The following is a 21,087-nucleotide window of genomic DNA, read 5'->3' on the forward strand; positions in this document are numbered from 1 at the left end:
TGGGCTTTGTATTGTGTGCATAACAGTCAAACAGATAATAAATACTTTAAGTGAGTAAACCACGATGGCCTACTATCAAGGCTGGATTTTATTATTTTCACCTCTAGGATGGTTATTACCATGCAGCCTTTAATGACCACAGGTCTTTGAGGCCACACAAATAAAAATGATATAAATAAACATTAAGTGAGTTGCAAATCCTAATACTTTTCTTAACATTTACAGAGGTTAAATATAGAACAACAAGGGACAGTATACCATACCCTAAAATGTTACAATCACAGGCTCTGGCCTATATGGATTTCCCACCAATTCTTTCCTGCATATTGGGTTTACTGTGATACTTTGTGCTTGAGATTGCCTCTTGGGTTTAACACCTATCAGTTTTTTATCTTAATGCCACCATGAGAACTGTAATCACATCCACCCTCAGTTAGTAATGGGACACCCCAAAACCATCACTCTCTTACTGAAAAAAACCTAATACATATTTATAGGCATCTCTGACCAAGCACAGTATTAGGCAGATGTCTAGGTTGCTTGTTTAGCAATAACATCAACACATAATCTATAACAGATTATAGCCAGTAATTTATGTGTCCTGCTTTGCCTAAACTGCAATCCTAAATATAAAACGTATATTTTCAGGATTATAGAATAAGTTTGGCTTAAAGGTATTAACAGATAAACTATCCAATGGAGATCATGCATAAAAAATGTATAAAAGAAACATCTTGGTGTGAAATTGTGATAACTGACATATTATGGACTAATTATTGGTATCAGCTCTCATTTCCATTGCTCCAGTTTGATGAATCTACCCCAAGCTACCCTTTATCTGTCTGTTGACCCATTTATAATCCTAATACTGCCACAATCCTCTGATTAGATTCATGAATATATTGTGTGGGGGCCTATGTCATTGGGGCGTAAATCAAATGGCTTTTTAAAGTAGGCCCTTACACTGACAGATGATGGTAAATCTAAAGCAGATTAATCGCAGATTGTACAATTAGATTGTATTTGTGTGTGACCGTCTTTAATCTGCTGTTGTAGACAAGACAAGCTCTGCTGTATAAAAAAGAACTGAGGTTGTTATGGCACCCAAAATTTGAACAGAACATTTGTATTGTATCTGTGGCACAGACTCTGATGTAACTAGCCTCAAGAACTTGCTGTTCCATTATTGATGGATGAAGCACAGTGATTTAGCCAAGGTTACAAGGATCCATGAATAAAGAACAACATTCGGCTGCTGCATGAGTGACTAAGTCAACTCCCTCTTCATTCATGTAGGTTTCGAATTGGAAGCTATAGTGTATAGTGACAATCCCAATATTTCTTGAAGATTATATGATATTATATAAGGAGTGATTTACACTACATTGCTATAACTAAACTACATGTTATCACAGTATTCATTTTAATGTTTTACTATACATTCATCACACAACACATTTCACTACTATAATCCATAGACCTTATAAACATACACATACATTTACTGCTAATAAGTAAAGAATTGTAATCTCTTATCATGGTAGCCTTACTATGAATTGTCTCCACCTATTTTCATCTTCAAGCATATTTATATTTACAAACAGGCTTTTAAACTGCATGAATATTGTTGGAGTATCAAAGCAAAAAAGTTTGTATTGTTTTGTATATTTGCTGCTTTATTAGTTGTTTACAGCACAATGCAAATGCATGCCTCTACAATGCTGCATCATACAGAAAAAGGAGTGGTTAAGCTTGTATTGTAGATGAGAGTTGAAATCCAGTGCAATATATTGGATACAGATAAAAGAAAAAAGCAAAAGTCCTACTGCTGAAATGAGATGATTTAATAAAATGTTATACAATCTCCCTTTGTTATTTCTTTTTCTGAACTGTTACAGGCCTGCTGTCATAAAGGCTGTGCATCAATACAGATACAGATGCTGTTTATACTACATTAGAATTAAGCAGTATGAAATCCACCATGGAGTCATGTGCTGATGGTATAATATAACATACTGTATACGAAAAAAAAAAAATGTAATTGACATTTTTAACGCATTCTTTAAAAGTCTTAACATGGTTGTACACTGCCTCATTAAATGTTTATATTGTGGTTTATATGCAAAATGGCTTTGCTAAGTATTATCACTGCATTTTCTTTTTTCTCTATAAGATTAATGTAGAGTATAGACTGTTGCCTTGTTATCTGTACAAGAAGGATGGATGTCCACTACATTTCGTGAGGTCAATTTTCATTCTTCCAATAGTAAAAGCACTAGACAATGCAGATTATGTAGAATTAATGATAACTACACAGCCACATCATTCATCAAGCCAGTTTATATCAATCTCGCTTGTTTTGTTTAAGATTTATATTCATAAAATGTATAGTCAATAGAGATTAATTAACAAGGCAATGCAAAAAGCAACTGTGATGGATCAAGTGCTGTGAATTAAAGCAACCAATCACATTTCACCTTCTTCATTGTATAAAATTCAGAGTAATGGCAGCCCATTTCTGATTGGTTGTTGCTATGCATTACTGCACTTATTTTCTTAGCTTTACCAAAGGCCACTGCATGTGAATTGCACATACAACACAGCAGTGCTAGCAACAGCTCGGATGTGCAAAGTGCATACCCTAGGCGAACCAATTCGATTTCATCAATTTACAGATGTTGGAACAATAACAGATCATTTCTGATTGGTTATTATGGGTTCTTGCAATATCCCACATTGTTCATTTATATATAAAGACCGATGACATTAAAAAAAAAGTCTGCAATAACTGAAAAAAGGTTAATAAATGTTACAAAATATATATCCAGATTACCTATGTGTATATTTAGATCCATGGTGCTGGCAAGTATATAGTCTCCACCCAGATCCAGGTAGCTATTGCTTCTCCGTCTTGCCCTTTGTATGCATCCCAGCTATAGGAAAAGTCTCAATGAAATACTCCTCCTTGACCGTGGGCTACTGACGTATAGGTGTGTCCCCCCAAACACCACACCAGCAGCACGGGATCACGCGCAATTTTTTTTGCAGCTTACAGCGTCAGAAATCCAGAGATGCTACAGATGGATGCAATTGCTCCCAGGATTGTAACTGCGCTGCATAGTGTCTCTGGGATAAATCCACAGATATGGCTTTAGTTCAAGGGATATTCCTCTTGCAAACCTCTAGAACAGCTCTAAGCATTGGTTTTGTCTGCAAGCTTTAGCTAGCAGTGTTTCCTTGGCTTCCTCTATGTGTACATCTCCGGTCAGCACAGACTGACTGTGCCTTGCTGCTGAGAGGTGGTGCTGATCTGTGTCACTGTGTTTTGTGAATGCGGATATTCTCAGTTATCTTGTGAATGAGTTAAGGGGGTGGAGAGAGGCGGGATCCAAGGGGTTTTGTCAGTCTCCTCACTGGCTGTGTGGATGTCTCTCCTTCCCATAGTATCATTATTTTATGATATATCTCCATGCAACTGAAATGTCCTTTCCTCTCTATGTTCAATCACATTCAGTGGCATGCACTACAAACCCAATGGAGATTTAAATATCTCCTCTTTTTAAATTCCTGCAAATCCACCAAATCCTTTAACAAAGAAACCTGAATTGTATCATTTATTATAACTGATGACAACGCTTTTCTATGCATGTTCCAGTCTCATCTATCCCCATCATTTCATTCCTCTCTCTCTCTCTCTCTCTCATTCTCTCTTGCACACACTCCCACACTCTCCCTCTCTCTTCCCTTTGCTCTAGTCCTAATGCTTAAGTGGCGTCATGCTTTGGAAATTGAATCGGTCCATTAGATCTCCCCATAGGCTTCTCTGTATCCGGTCCCTTGGCTCTTACTGCAACAGAATTAAACAAGGGAAAAATAATGCAAAAAATGGTTTTAAAGCAGCAATTCATCTGGCTTGTGCTCAAAATAGATTTGATCATTTGAGTTATATTGTTGTGATCATGCTTAAAAGGTGATTTGGAGATATTTGAATTTATTTCAATGCAGTTTTTTTTTATTTTGGAGCCTGGTGAAAGTGCAGAATTCGAATACAAGGGTGTTCGGGACTGCACTTCCTGGGTAGTGGGTTTGAGTTGTATTTTATAGCTATTCAACTGAGCTCAAAACACAGCAAAAATTAATTGACATAGGAAATGTTACAGCAACTGGAAAACCTTAAAGTGATATTGAAGGATAAGTTAACCTTTAACCACTTGCCCTCCTGAGGATTTACCCCCCTTCCTGACCAGGCCATTTTTTGCTTTAACTGACAATTGCACAGTCATGCAACACTGCACCCAAATGAAATTTACGTCTTTTTTTCCCCACAAATTGAGCTTTCTTTCAGTGGTATTTGATTGCCTGTGCGGGTTTTATTTTTTGCACTATAAGCAAAAAAAGATAGAAAAAAACAATATTTTGGACTTTTTGCTATTAAACATGTCCAGTAAAAAAATTTTAAAAAACAAATTTCATCAAATTTAGGCCAAAATGTATTCTGCTACATGTCTTTGCTAAAAACAAATCCCAATACGTGTAAATTAATTGGTTTACGTGAAAGTTATAGCGTTTACAAATGGCGGTATAGATAATGGGATTTTTTTTTCTACTAGTAATAGTGACGATCAGCAACTTTTAGCAGGACTGCGGTGGATATTCTGATACTGGGGGTGAAATAACTTGGTGTCACTGACACCCCAGTGACACCAGTAAAGTGATCAGTGCTAAATAAAAGCACTGACACTGTACTAATGACACTGGGCAGGAAGAGGTTAATGTGAGGGGCGATCAAAGGGTTAACTGTGTGCTGGAAGTGTTTTACTAAGGGGCAGGGGGTGTGTTCTTCATTGTAAGCACACTAATTGGGATGAATGTACTGTGCACCTCTATCCTGAGCAGTGTACTCAAGCTGGCAGGGTGGAAGATTGTTTGTAATTACCCGCCGACGCCCGGTGATTGACATCCGCAGCAATGAATGGCGGCGCAGGTAGGGCGTGCACATCCCCTACCCTGAAATGAAGAATGACATATATATATATATATGTGATCCTGCACACAGGTTCCGCCTTGTAGCAGTATATCTGCTATAGGGTGGTCCTAAAGCTGTTAAAAAATAAATAAATAAATGTATAGCCTATAAAGCATTGTACCCACAATCAGCAGATTTCAGTTGCAATGTCAGGCTCCTGCAGACTGTCAGTGTAGCTGTCTACCCATACTTCCGATACGGAAAGCAAGTTACTTCAGTCCAGGAAGAATCAATGAGTTATGAATATGCTCAACAGTGCCCTCTTAGTTCATCAAAAACTACAAGCTGTCGGCCACAAAAGCTATGGAAGAAATTCACTACACGTCAACATCCTTTTCAAATTGTGACAGCGGGTGCGGGGAGAAGATCCCCAGCCCCCTGCCACAGGGAGGAAGGGATTGGAGGGGAGAGCTGTAGGAGTGGGAGCATGTTACATGTTCCACTCTAAAACGGGTGTAACATGTAGCATGTTCCTGAAGGTGAATTTATCCTTTAAGTCCTTATTTTTTTTAAGCCCAACTCCAGGGTATTAGCCCACCCCCTTCAACTAAATAATAATATGATCTAAATGCCCATTTTATGTACCTGAAGCCAAATAATGTGATGATCATTCTGTTTACATCCTGAGGTCCTTCTCTGGGTATCATCTTGTACCTGATAGAGGCTGAGCTGAAGAGAAGGATTCCCTTACAACTCCTGTCCCTCACCCCCTGAAATTGGTGACTGGGTAGAGCAAGATGAGGAGTAGCATGGTTGCCTGTGGTAGGTCCTGTCCAGGTAATGTTGAGATGCTGTGGATGCAGGTCTGTAACTCATGCAGGATGCTGTCATACAGATGAAGAACCATTGTTAAACAGGGCAAAGACAGCAACAAACGATCACAAGAGGTACAGATTCAGAAGACAGAAGCATGATTATTATTATTATTATTATACAGTATTTATATAGCGCCAAAAGGTTTGCTCAGCACTGTACATTATAGTGGGGGGACAGTACATGAGACAATACAGTACACGAGGGGTTCGAGGGCCCTGCTCTTTCGAGCTTACAATCTAGGAGATCAGAAGCAAATCTGAGGTCAGGATCAGACAGGAAGAGGTGGTCCAAAAAATCGGCAAGCAGAGAATAAAGTCAGATCACAAGTCAAGATCAATAATCGAAGATCAATAATCAAAGATCAGGATCAGACGGAGTCAGTAGTCAAGTCTGGCCAAAGCACAGAAGAAGCAGGTAGCAGGTTTGGTTACTAGTCACTGAAGCTGAGGACCACTCAGTAAATCTCCTACATTCTGTAAGGCCTTAATTAGGCCACTGGGCTCCAAAACACCAGCACCGAATGTGCACATTAATTCACGATAATGAGTATGCACCTTATCGAACATCAATGCACGCACAACCCTGATTCTGTACACTAGTGAATAAGCTATACTATGGGCATGAGCATATCTTCAGGCACGAACATGTACACGATCTTCCAGACAGGTATCCACATCACTGCCTGCATGATGTGGACACCTCCTATTGGGGGAGGTGACACTTCCTGTGGCTGGGTCCTCCCTGATAGGCTTCAGAGGCTGGAGAACCCACAGGGGCAGTGAGGAGACCAGTGCCCAAGAAGATGGTGAACAGGAAAAATTCCTGGTCCACAGGGCTTGAAATTAGCTTGGCTCAGGGGGGACTGTGATTTTAAATGATTATACTGCAGGATGGCTTAGGAAGAGGTGCTTGAAATCAAGACTGAGGAGTAAGGTAATTGATGCACAATGCACTACTTACATTTCATTTTTTCCTGGAGTTGATTTCTGTACTTGCAATGTAAGGTACCCTGTTACATGCTTCTGACTACTGCACCCTTCAATTTGCTTTAAAGAGGCTTCAGACCACAGTGTGACTGGTTTCTATACAGCAAGCTTTTATTTTAATTTTCCACATGTATGCTCCCAAAAAAATTGTTTGGAGCCATCCCTGGACAGACAGACAGACAGACAGACAGACAGACAGACAGACAGACAGTAAACACCTACATTTTACACAAATATATAATAGGACTGTCTCAGCACCCAACAAAAGTCTGCAGTATTTATCTGAATTAAAAGACATATACTTTTATTGAATAAAGTTTACAATGTAATGTATTCATAAACAAATACATTCACCTAGCCCCTGTACATTACAACATAACTAAGGAAGGAAACCTCCAGCCCACAGTCCCCAATATTGTCGCATTAAACCATTTGTGCTCAGTGTAGTGTGTGTCACTGATGGCACTCTGTTTTCTCTACGTGTTTTGTGAATATCAGTTCACTTCTTCAGGAGAATGTGGTAAAGATTATCTACAATGTGCAACAGTAAATAAGTGGCTTAATGACATGCATTGGTCACATCTCCTCCATATATCACACACAGCCACCACTTACACATATGTCACCAAAGCATTAGGCCTGCACAATAGTAAAAGCCCAAGCTGACATCATTACCTTGGACTCCAATAACAGACCACACAATGTTCAGTCTTTTCTCAGCAAACTGCCTCTGAAGTAATACTGTATTTTTAGGGAATTCTTCTCAACCTCTCTTTTGGCTTTGAAATAAATATTTCATGACCCAGAACAGTGTAGCCATAATATAACAGATAAATACCCATGACAATCATTTAATTTGTAATCAGCAATTACTGCTACAATCTCGCTGTCAATTTCTACTTCTCCTTAACCTCCCTAGTGGTCTGATTATGTCCATATTTCTGTGCTCAAAGCAGTACATTTTTTTGCATGGAAATATGTATTTTTTTTATTGTAGGCATGTAATTTTTAGGAATAACTCACTGAAATCTGTCCGAACAAGAGTCTAGTAAACATCCCGGGTAGGATAAAACTTGAAACATGAAATCATAAATAATAATTTAATAAAGAATAATAAAAAATAATAATATAATAATAATAAATTTAATTCAATAATATAATCAAACAAAAAACACTGAAATTTGAAATATAGCGCCAAGTTCGCACATCACTGAGCAAAGTCGCAAAATCGTTTTCAGTGTCTGATGACGAATTCCACCACGAATCATTATCACTCAATTCTGCAAGTAGTTCTGATTTACTATCGCTGTTCTCTAGCTGGTCTTAAACCGATTTTGACCTAAAGGGACGCTTTTTGGACGCCATGGACGTTTCTCAGTTTCCAGTCAGAAAGAACAGTAAAAATGCAGGCAGGGCACAGGACAAAGCACTAGGGACAAAATGTATGTGAAATGGTTTGATACAGTAATCTTATACTATGTGATTTTAGTGAATGTCACTTTTTGTCATTTTCAAATTTCCCGCCGTTCCGACCCCCATACGTCCCAACGCTCGCAGGGGACAGAACCCAGATGACAGATGCCGGCATCCGCCAGATTACATTGCTGGGGACACTGCAGGAGGGACATTGCGGGAGCGTAGTACAAGGTAAGAGATTGAGGGATCCCGGAGCAGCGCCGCATGGTAAGCCTGAATATAGCTCGGGGTTACTGCTTGTGGTACTGAAACTTTACCCCGAGCTACACTCAGGAATACAGCCGGGGAGGTTAAAGTTGGCTTTGGTCCTGTGCTGCCCATGCGGTATTGCTGCTTTAGCCTGAAGTCTGAGACACCCGCCCTGTAGCTGGCCAGCTAAGACCAGTCCTAGGTTACTAATATGGTTCACATATATGTGTATACCAAACCTGCCAATAACCTCAGTACAGTGTATATGTGTATATGTTAAAGCCAAAAGCAGAATCATTGCTGTAATTTATGTCTTTGATTGTTATATGACATTTATATATTCATTGTGTTAGCAGAAGCAGAAAAGGAAAATATGCCTTTAAGAGTTAGTATAAGGTGAGCCAATCACAGACAGCCTCACACTGTACAGAGCCTTCACCAATCCTAGCCAGTTTCACATTTATGCCTGTGTAAAACTCCCTGCTAGAATATTCTACAGACACATGCTCACCAGACAGAAGAGGAAACAGACAAAGTTCCAATCAGAGAAGCTCCATGGAAGTAGAGAAGGCCAACTAGGTATTTAATGCACTTGTGTGTTCCTCTGTTGTTTAGCAGTGCAAGTGGGTCTGTGTCTAAAAACTGTTATATGTGTTTACTTGTAGTTCCACCGAACTTATCGAATTTACGAATTAAACGAATCAAGTCACTGTCGAGTAATCATATGCTCCAAAAGGTCTGCAAAATGGGAGCAGTGAAATTAGCCCCTTCCTAACCCAGTCTGGGCTATATCCTAACATACTAGAAATTTCAACCTGCTTACATGCTCATCAGATATTTTGGTGCTGATTTTGTGCTTCGTGAGCTTCATCCTTGAAAATAGTTGTTCACAAATATAAGTCTTGCCGATAACTGAGGGCATGAATAAGGCATATTTGTGAAGAGTGGGATAGTTTTCTTTTGGAAGATAAAAATGTTAAAAGTCCAGTAAAGAGACACTGTCAATTGTTTCTTCAGCTGCATGTGTTTGCTAAGTGTAAATGCATTTTTACAAAAAATTCCAAAGGAATTTTACAATTTTGTGTTGGGCTGCATTCATGTACATTATGCTCCTGCCCCCTTATTTTTTATTTTATTTATTTCAGGTACTTGTATAGCACCGCCAATTTAAGCAGAGCTTTAAATATATATATATATATATATATATATATGTTGTACATTCACATCAGTCCCTAACCCTCAAGGGGCATACAATCTAAGGTCCCTAACCCACATTCATACATACACATATTAGGGCCAATTTAGACAGGAGACAATTAACCTACCAGCATGTCTTTGGAGTGTGGGAGGAAACAGGAGTACCTGGAGGAAACTCACACAGGCACAGAGAGAACAAGCTCCAGGGAGGTGGTGCCGTGGTTGGGATTCGAACCAACAACCCTAGTACTGCCAAGCAGAAGTGCTAACCATTTAGCCACTGTGCTGCCCATTGCATGATATATTGTACATCATATCAAGCTGGGCAACAGAGTTCTAACTTGGTATTTTACACAGGATTTTTACCATCTACAAAAAAACTGCAAGCTAGAGCCACAACAGCTGTTGCAGTACTCAGCAGAAAGGTCAATGTCAAATGATGATGAGTACTTTCATGTGCACCTTACTGCTATGGCTGGTTATATGTTGGGACTGTTGCCATTTTTTGTGAAGTTGGCCAATTTGGATGCAGGAACGCACTGGATGCCTTTGCTGTCATTTTGGTATAGCTGGGCGTCACGTGCACCTTTAAGGAGGGATGGGCTTCTCCAGGGACACCTGCCCTTAACCTATCCATTGATGTATGTGCTCCTATTATGAAGGCTCTGGAAATTTTAGTTAGCTCCACAGTATGCAGAGGATCCTTGAAGCGGGACTGTGGTTCACACATGTATTTGCAACTATGTGCAAACAAAACCCTGTGTTTTTAACACAAACTGTTAGAGAGGGTAAAATTGGTTGTTTTACAGGCTGGCTGGTAAGTGTTGCTGGGAAATCCTTTGTTTGTGATGGCCTTGGCACTTGCCCAGGGTTATCACCCTCCACTTTCTCACCCTTGCATTTCTTTTTATGCCACCTAAAGGTGACCATAAATGCTCTAATCTCACCCATAATTTAACAGCCCAAAATGATGCTTTGATGAGGATCAGACTGTTTATTGCTCATCCATAGGGTGATAACAAGTGTTTCTCACTTGAAAGTGCCTGTTATTGCACGCATATACTGTATTTCCAGTTTTTTATGGAATCTCTAACCAATACTTTCCTCTTTTTTTGTAGTGGGGCCATTGCTGTTTTCCTCTTAAAGAACTGTTTCCCTTTTAAGACTGCATGCTGTCAGAAAGGGTTTGATTGGCTCAGCTCTCAGCAGTGCTGGAGTGTTTGTGGGAGTTGCAGTTTCATCACAGAGGCAGACATTGTAACCTTATGCTGCAGAGGACTACAATGACCAGGATGCTTTGCAAGGAGGAGGGTTGGTGAGCCACGTGTGCCTTTAGAGAGGACATTTGGGAGCTAGTCTGCAGCCCCTACTGTTAAAGTACACTGACACTATTTCCGGATCGGCAGCGGTTGCTAACAACAACGGTTATCTACAGTAGCTGAAGTCAGCGGCAACTGTGATCATTGGTACCAGTCACCAGCTATGGCAGTTACCGACAGCAATGACATCTCCCACCAGAGAGAGGTCAGAGTGTTGAAGATCGCAGAGGAGACATGTAACCATTCCAGGTGAGGCACCTCAGAGATTGTGCAGCACTAACAATAGGACAACAGGAGACACTAAACAAGTGACATGTCAGTCCTTAAAAGCGCTCCACCGATTCACTAACAGAGGCCTGTGCGACACATAGACTCACACAGTGTTACAATCCTACAGCATACAAGTGAATTTGGGACTGTTTAGCTGGGGACATAATGCTGCTGTAGTTGCAGGGAGTTAATACTGATCTATAGCTATACTGGTATATACGTATATACATGAATATTGTGTTTATTGATGTTATTGTGCCAGTTCTAGGTTTATGTATTCAGTGCATTTAACTGCTATTTTCCAGGTTAATTTGTAGTCTATTTGCAGAGTTTTACCTGTCTTATTAAACCTGTTATAACCTGTTATAAAACTTCCCACAAGGTGTACTGGTGTGCTGTGGATTCAATATATATATGGTTCATCACTGAAGTAAGGACAGAAGTGCCTGTTAATTCAAGCGGCTCCTTCGGAGGTGAGTGCTACATGTGGTGGTCTCGTCCTAGACACTGGTCCCTGTTACAGATTGATAACCACCTCTACTGGCCAAGCCACCATGATGGATTCTGCTACCGCAGCCAAGTGGTGTGAAGATCAAAATGGCAGGTTGGGGCACTGTGCAATTATGTGTCTCTCTGGTGCCACCTGGACAGAGGAAAAAGTGCAGAAAGTAGTGTCAACTTTAGTACCTGATCAGAAGACATTTGTAATGGACCTGAAGGTTGCCTCCAGCACTTATGCTTTGTTAGAATGGAAGAGAGGGATCTCAACCTGTTTCCAGGGGTTTAACATGCAGTTGCCAGGGGATCATGAAGCCCAGCTTATGCAGACAAGTACACTGGATGAACATCCTGAGATTACTAGCTCAAAAGCATCAGGATCAGGAATGTCAGATACTACTTCCACTCCAAATACAGGGTTCCCTCCTGCTACATTTTTCATTGATATGGGAAAGCTGGTGGAGACTTTAGTCCAAAACTCAGCTGCGTCCATCAATTATTGATATCGCAAGCTGCGATTCTATTCCGGGAAGGTCCCTGTGCCACCTGGGGAAGAGGAGTATGAAACCTGGATGGAACAGGCTATGCAAGCACTAGATGAATGGGATGCTCCAGAGGCTCAAAAGAAACAGAAAATTACTGAGAGTCTGAAAGATATTGCAGCAGAAGCCATTAGAAATCTCAAATTCAGTGAAGAGTCCTGTACAGCTTATGGTTATCTTCACATGTTACAAGATGAATTTGGACGCACAGAGAATGCTACGGATTTAATCTACCTGTTTGAACACTCATTTCAGCGGGAAAATGAACAGTTATCTGAGTATATTCGACAACTAAATAAAATGCTGTATCAGATTGTACTGAAGAAAGGAATAGAACCTACAGATATAGACCAAGTCAGAATGAAACAGATCCTGAGAGATGCATTGCATTCGAACCATATCTGGATTCAGTTGAAGACTTTACAAGGAGGTACTTCACTGCGATACCCAGAGCTTATCAAGAAGCTGCAGGAGGAAGAGGCCATATTGGAAGAGAAAAAGAAAGGATCAGAAGCTACACTAACTACAGAGGTCCGAACGGTCAACGTGTCCAATGGCTGTTCAGAAATAGACCTTATGAAGACTCAAATGTCACAGATGATGGAGTTGATGACATTACTGTCTGCCAGGATTGCCACATCCGAGGGTGAAAAGGTATTGAAACCCACCCAGGCAGAGAGAACACAGAATGTTCCTACTAGAAAACACTCTCGTTCAGTGGTCTCTTACAATTGTCAGCGTGATTGTTCCAGCCCACCCAAGTCACAAAGAAAATCACAAGCTGGCAGGAAACTCCAGAGAGCCCTGGTGAGGGAGCCAACCAGGTGCCCAATTAAGTCAGTTCGCTCCAGTTCCCAAACTGTAAATGAAGAGCAGGTGGGGCCCAAATCTTTGTATCAAGTCTCACCTAAAGCCTCAGTTAGGCTGCCCAAGCTATTCTCCAATGGTCCCAAATCACAAGGAATCAGTTCACACCAAACTCAAATCCGTCGGCATAGACAGCAACAGAAACACGCATGAAACAAAAAAGGGGTTCAAGCCCAAACAGCCGAGCAAACCACACCAAAGCAGCCAGGTAGGTTCTCTGACCAGCTGGTGGGCCCTTCTCCCATAGTGCCTATTCAGGTAGAGGGTGTATACACAAAAGCCCTCTTAGACTCTGGCGCTAAAGTGATTTTACTTTAGTGTGATTTCTATGATAAACACCTGAGACACCTGCCCTTGCAGAAATTAGAAAGTCTAGAGATCTGGGGTATAGGAACTAAGAAGCTCCCCTACGACAGATATCTCCCAGTCGAGCTTGAATTTGGCCCATCTGTCGTAGGACAGCCAGTGACTTCTGTCACATTGACAATTGTATGTCCCCGCCGTTCCGGGGGCAACTCGGAGTACCATGATTGTGGGGATGAACACTGACTTAGTTCGATGGTTACTCACTCATGTCTCAGAGAGTGAGACTGCAGAAATTAGAAAGTCTAGAGATCTGGGGTATAGGAACTAAGAAGCTCCCCTATGACAGATATCTCCCAGTCAAGCTTGAATTTGGCCCATCTGTCGTAGGACAGCCAGTGACTTCTGTCACATTGACAATTGTATGTCCCCGCCGTTCCGGGGGCAACTCGGAGTTCCATGATTGTGGGGATGAACACTGACTTAGTTTGATAGTTACTCACTTCTCATGTCTCAGAGAGTGAGACTGCAGCTGAAAGTGTACACCCCGCATTGTGCTCAGTGTACCAGAGGTTGATTCAGGAACAGAAGGTTCCAGCCAAAAGAGTGGGAAAACTATGGAAGTTGGACAGGACAGAAAAGATTTTGCAACCAGGTGAAGTAGCGTGTATGTGGGCTTCTGTTAAATTGAATTGGGAGCAACCTGGCCCTTACGTTGTCCTTGAAGGTGACCCACAGACAACAGATTCGGGTTTGGAATTGATTCCAGAAGTAATTTCGATGAAGAAGACCTTATGGAGAGCCCATGGAAAGGATCCTGTCAGTGTTCTCAATGTTACTGATTCTCCAGAGACCTGTTGCTTATGTGAGTCAAAGACTTACTCCATCTGAGATAAACTACCCTACCCACAAGTTGGAATTATTGGCATTGAAATGGATTGAAAGAATACCTGTATGGTGCAGAGTTTGAGGTCAAGACAGATTACAATCTGTTCACATTTGTCCTTACCATGGCTAAACTGGATTCCATGGGACATCAATGGTTGGCAGCACTTTCCAGTTTCCATTTCAGCTTGAAGTACCGACCTGGAGTTGGAAATAGAGATGCTGATGCAATGTCAAGAAGACCCCATGACCCGGGAGCTTCTAAGGAAGAGTGGACTCAACTGACGACAGAAGGCATTCAGGCATTGTGTCAAGGGATTGAGTACCGAGGCAATGGAGCGACGGGGGCCGAAACCCTTGGAGCAACCACTGTTCGAGTCCCAAGGCTCTACTGTGACCTAAACCAAGTTCAAGATGAGGGACTGCCTACCCTTTCCAAGAAAGAGTTGAGGAAGGATCAAACAGAGGCTCATCTTTGTTGCCTGACTTTGAAAGCTTTGGAGAGTCGTCGCCCAGAACTTTTGCTAGCAGCAGGCTCCCCAAAGGAGGCTCAATTGGTTCACAAGGAGTGGAATCGACTGCAGTTGTCAGACGGGGTGGTCTACTGAAGGGGACCCTCCGATAACTCAGAAGAGACTTGGCAACTGTTCCTCCCAGAAAAGCATAGGGGGACAGTGCTGAATGCATTACACGATGAGCATGGGCATTTGGGATCTGATAGAACATTCAGGTTAGTTAGGGATCGTTTCTACTGGCCATGTATGCGAGCTGAAATTGAAAGCTACTGTCATTCCTGCTTTTGCTACATCCAGAGGAAGACTTTGCCCACAAGAGCTGCCCCAATGGGCCACCTACAAAGTCAACGCCCCATGGACCTGGTGTGCATTGATTTCTTGTGTTTGGAATCCGACACAAGTGGTCAAGGGAATATATTGGTAGTAACTGACCATTTCACCCGCTATGCCCAGGCCTATCCAACGAGGGATCTGTCAGGGCTCCCGGGTGTGACCAGAGGTGTGTGACTGACGCAGGGAAACGCAGACTTCAGATATGTTATAAACAATGTAATTTATTAACACTAACAATACAAACATAAACGCAGTGCAATACTAAAACACAGTGCAAACAAACCAAACCAACCACCCACAGATAACAGTACATACAATGCAAGCGTCGTCAGGCAGGCCGGGTCAATATCAATCGGGCAGGTAGGTACAGGGGGAGCAAGCGGAGAATGGTCGGGGTCACAAGCCAGGTTCAGCAGGTAGCGGGCAGCGTGGTACAGAGGGTCAGGCAGAGGAGAATGGTCAGACAAGCCAGGGATCAGGAGCAGGAGAATGGTCAGACAAGCCAGGGATCAGAGCAGGGTCAGCAGAGAATCAGACAGGAACAGGAAACAGGAAACAGGGCCCAGGAGAAACACAACACCAAGGCAGAGTCTGCAGGTCTGAATGTCCCTTAAATACACCAGTATAATTATTTCCAGGTGTTTGACTGGCTGCAAGCTTGAGTCTCTGATTGCTGGGAGCACCCGTTGGCCAGCCCTGGTACTGCAGCTCATAAGGCAGGTGAGTCCCACTATTGCTGGCCAGTCCATTCCTGACAGTACCCCCCCTGAAGGAGCAGCCTCAGGACGCTCCAAACAGTCCTAGCTGGGCAAAATGTTCCACCGCCCGGGTCTGGTAACTGGCGGGATATCAAAGACTGGCACACCGGGCAGCGGCACACCGGGCAGAGGCACATCGGGCAGGACTCCGGGCAGCGGCACACCGGGCAGAGGCACATCGGGCAGGACTCCGGGCAGAGGCACATCGGGCTGGACTCCGGGCAGAGGCACATCGGGCTGGACTCCGGGCAGAGGCACATCGGGCTGGACTCCGGGCAGAGGCACATCGGGCTGGACTCCGGGCAGAGGCACATCGGGCTGGACTCTGGGCAGAGGCACATCGGGCTGGATTCCGGGCAGAGGCACTCCGGGCAGCGGCACACCGGGCAGAGGCACTCCGGGCAGAGGCACATCGGGCTGGACTCTGGGCAGAGGCACATCGGGCTGGACTCCGGGCAGAGGCACTCCGGGCAGCGGCACACCGGGCAGAGGCACTCCGGGCAGAGGCACATCGGGCTGGACTCTGGGCAGAGGCACATCGGGCTGGACTCCGGGCAGAGGCACATCGGGCTGGACTCCGGGCAGAGGCACATCGGGCTGTACTCCGGGCAGAGGCACATCGGGCTGGACTCCGGGCAGAGGCACATCGGATTACCAGGCGAAGCAGCAGGCACCGGGCCACCGGGCGGAGCAGCAGGCATCGGGCCACCAGGCGGAGCAGCAGGCAGCGGGCCACCGGGCGGAGCAGCAGGCACCGGGCCCCCAGGCGGAGCAGCAGGCACCGGGCCCCCAGGCGGGGCGACGGGCACCGGACCCCCCGGCAGGGCGACGGGCATCGGGCCCCCAAGCGGAGCGGCGGACGCCGGGCCCCCAGGAGGGGCAACAGGCATCGGGCCCCCAGGCGGGGCGACAGGCATCGGGCCCCCAAGCGGAGCGGCGGGTGCCGGGCCCCCAGGAGGGGCGACAGGCATCGGGCCCCCAGGCGGGGCGACAGGCATCGGGCCCCCAAGCGGAGCGGCGGGCGCCGGGCCCCCAGGAGGGGCGACAGGCATTGGGCCCCCAAGTGGAGCGGCGGGCACCGGGCCCCCAGGCGGGGAGACAGGCATCGGACCCCCAGGCGGGGCGACAGGCATCGGGCCCCCAGGCGGGGCGACAGGCATCGGGCCCCCAGGAGGGGCGACAGGCATCGGGCCCCCAGGCGGGGCGTCAGGTATCGGGCCCCCAGGCGGGGCGACAGGCATCGGGCCCCCAGGCGGGGCAACAGGCATCGGGCCCCCAGGCGGGGCAACAGGCATCGGGCCCCCAGGCGGAGCGGCGGGCGCCGGACCCCAAGACGGAGCGACAGGTCTCGGGCCCCCAGGCGGAGCGGCGGGCGCCGGACCCCCAGGCGGAGCGACAGGTCTCAGGCCCCCAGGCGGAGCGACAGGTCTCAGGCCCCCAGGCGGAGCGACAGGTCTCAGGCCCCCAGGCAGAGCGGCGGGCGCCGGACCCCCAGGCGGAGCGGCGGGCGCTGGACCCCCAGGCGGAGCGGCGGGCGCCGGACCCCCAGGCGGAGCGACAGGTCTCGGGCCCCCAGGCGGAGCGGCGGGCACCGAGTCACCAGGCACGACAGTGGGCTCCGAGTCAACTGGCAAGACTGCGGGCACCGAGCCAACTGGCGGAACAGCGGGCTTCGAGTCGTCTGGCAAGACTGCGGGCACCGAGTCGTCTGGCAAGACTGCGGGCACCGAGTCGCCTGGCAAGACTGCGGGCACCGAGTCGTCTGGCAAGACTGCGGGCACCGAGTCAACTGGCGGAACAGCGGGCATCGAGTCAACTGGCGGAACAGTGGGCTTCGAGTCGTCTGGCAAGACTGCGGGCACCGAGTCGTCTGGCAAGACTGCGGGCACCGAGTCGTCTGGCAAGACTGCGGGCACCGAGTCGTCTGGCAAGACTGCGGGCACCGAGTCATCTGGCGGAACAGCGGGCATCGAGTCAACTGGCGGAACAGCGGGCACCGAGTCGTCTGGCAAGACTGCGGGCACCGAGTCGTCTGGCAAGACTGCGGGCACCGAGTCGTCTGGCAAGACTGCGGGCACCGAGTCGTCTGGCGGAACAGCGGGCATCGAGTCAACTGGCGGAACAGCGGGCACCGAGTCGTCTGGCAAGACTGCGGGCACCGAATCACCAGGCACGACAGTGGACTCTGACTCAATTGGCACGACAGCGGGCACCGGGTCATCAGGTACCGGATTGTCTGGCTCGACAGCGGGCATCGGGTCACCAGGTATGACAGCGGGCACTGGGTCACCAGGCATCAGGTCATTTGGCTTGTCAGCGGGCACCGCGTCATCTGGCAAGGCAGTGGGCACCGGGTCACCAGGCATTGGATCGTCTGGCTCGACAGCGGGCATCGGGTCACCAGGTATGACAGCGGGCACTGGGTCACCAGGCATCAGGTCATTTAGCTCGCCAGCGGGCACCGCGTCATCTGGCAAGGCAGTGGGCACCGAGTCACCAGGCACGACAGCAGGCTCTGAGTCAACTGGCATGACAGCGGGCACCGGGTCATCAGGTACCGGATTGTCTGGCTCGACAGCGGGCATCAGGTCACCAGGCCTAATAGGATTGTCAGGCTGGATCAGTTCATCATGCTGGGTAGAGGCATCAGGCTGAATGCAGGCATCCGGCTGAGTAAAGGCATCAGGCTGAGTAGAGGCATCAGGCTGAGTAGAGGCATCAGGCTGAACCACGGAAGGCAGATTCACCGGTTTGGATACTGGCAGGATGGTATTGGTTGGAAAGAATTTTCGCTTTTTTCTGGTTTTAACTACTGGAGCACTGCAAGTAAACACAGGTCTGCAAACGAATGGAGCAGCTGGAGACAGAGAAGAGCTGGAGGATGGAACAGGGGAGGGAGCAGTTGCTACAGAGGACTTCTTTACAGGGTTAAAGGCAGGATAGGTGCAGCGAGTGGGAACAGGGGACTGACATGCAGTAGATAGCAGGGCAGGAGGAGCTGTTGGGAATGCAGGAATAGAGCTTTGAGGAAATAGATTAGAAGCAGGACTGGGTTTTTGTAAGCTGACTGAGGCTGGGTGCAACAAATCTGTCCATGTCTGCAGTATGGGTTGAACAAAGCTGAGCTTACACAAAGCCTGTCTGACTAAAGACTGCACTGCGTTTATACAATCTCTTAGTACCTGTGGTGAACATGCAGCATAATGCTCCAAGAAGCAATCCACATCATCCTCTAATAACCATACCAGGGACTCTACCTGGTCGGCACTAAATGGCGGCAAAAATTCATCCCTGCATTCAGGGGTACCAGATGAAACCAACTCCGCACAAATCTGAATCAATGGCTGCACCTCAGAGAATTCTGTGCCCTGATCTACTAGAACATGAGCGAGCCGTATACATTCTAGCAGTTTATCCCGGGGATACTCCTTCAGAGTTTGATAAGCATACTCTCTGTCATCAAACACTAGCAGATATAAATACACAACCTCATCAAGATCCATCCTTCCTATCAACAAACCAAGATGGCTTCCCTGTGCAGCCACTTCTGGTCAGGATTGGCCTTGGTGTAATGTCAGGGCTCCCGGGTGTGACCAGAGGTGTGTGACTGACGCAGGGAAACGCAGACTTCAGATATGTTATAAACAATGTAATTTATTAACACTAACAATACAAACATAAACGCAGTGCAATACTAAAACACAGTGCAAACCAACCACACACAGATAACAGTACATACAATGCAAGCGTCGTCAGGCAGGCCGGGTCAATATCAATCGGGCAGGTAGGTACAGGGGGAGCAAGCGGAGAATGGTCGGGGTCACAAGCCAGGTTCAGCAGGTAGCGGGCAGCGTGGTACAGAGGGTCAGGCAGAGGAGAATGGTCAGACAAGCCAGGGATCAGGAGCAGGAGAATGGTCAGACAAGCCAGGGATCAGAGCAGGGTCAGCAGAGAATCAGACAGGAACAGGAAACAGGGCCCAGGAGAAACACAACACCAAGGCAGAGTCTGCAGGTCCGAATGTCCCTTAAATACACCAGTATAATTAGTTCCAGGTGTTTGACTGGCTGCAAGGTTGAGTCTCTGATTGCTGGGAGCACCCGCTGGCCAGCCCTGGTACTGTAGCTCATAAGGCAGGTGAGTCCCACTATTGCTGGCCAGTCCATTCCTGAAAGGATCAGCGAGCTGTTACAGTCACCAAAGTGTTAGTAGAGAAATTCTTTGTTCACTATGGGCTGCCCCAGAGAATTCATTCTGACCAAGGAAGAGACTTTGAAAGCAGACTCATTAAACAGCTATTTGGTCTCTTGGGCATTAAGAAATCAAGAACAACACCTTACCACCCTCAAGGGAATCCTCAAACAGAGAGGTTTAATCGTATCATCCTTGACATGCTTGGAACCCTCCCATCTGACAGAAAACAGCACTGGAGTAGACATATTTCCGCAGTGGTTCATGCCTATAACAGTACGGAAAATAACGCAACAGGTTACTCACCATGTAGACTTATATTTGGAAGAGAAGCTCGTCTACCAGTGGACTTGGCGTTTGGAATCTCGATAGACAGAATTTCAGCTACGTCCCACAGGGGTTATGTGGATAGGCTCATAAAGAACCTGAAGACAGCCTATGAGAAGGCACAGGTAGCTTCTGATAACAGAGGTTAGCAGAACAGGAAGAATTATGACCTAAAAGTTTGGATCCATGATTTACAGCCAGGTGACAAGGTGTTTCTATGGAATCTTGCCCCTCTGGAAAGCGTAAGTTAGCTGATCAGTGGAGTTCTCAACAATATGTCATTTTCAGGCAGCTCCCTGACCTGCCTTTATACCAAATGTGGCCTGGTGGCAAGACAGGGCCCTTAAAGACCTAGCATCGAAACCATCTACTGCACCTAAGTGAAGCTGTCAGAATACCTGTGAGAACTTCTTCACCCAAACCATCTTCTTCCAGACGAGTTCCAGTCACCAGGTCTCAATCTCTACCATCAGATGAGGCTGCAATTGGAGATGACAGTGATGATGATCTGGAGGTTGGATGGTTGTGGCCATCTGAGTCCATGGATGCCACTCCATCCACGTTTACTGCTAACCAGCACTCAGGCATG

General features: G+C 46.1%; 1 protein-coding gene across 1 annotated transcript in view; it reads right to left on the reverse strand.

The window, feature by feature from the left end:
• SPRY3 (sprouty RTK signaling antagonist 3) overlaps positions 1-3,315 on the reverse strand; it is a 35,255-nt gene extending 31,940 nt beyond the window's left edge. Inside the window, exon 1 of the mRNA XM_089651946.1 lies at positions 2,834-3,315. The gene's annotated coding sequence lies outside the window, so the exon portion shown is untranslated. The remainder of the gene's footprint in view (positions 1-2,833) is intronic.
• Between the last annotated feature and the right edge of the window lie 17,772 nt (positions 3,316-21,087).

The sequence above is a fragment of the Staurois parvus genome, unplaced genomic scaffold, assembly GCF_062004578.1.
Source record: "Staurois parvus isolate SC_StPar_1 unplaced genomic scaffold, SC_StPar_1.0 ptg000668l, whole genome shotgun sequence".
NCBI classification, from domain to species: Eukaryota; Metazoa; Chordata; class Amphibia; order Anura; family Ranidae; genus Staurois; species Staurois parvus.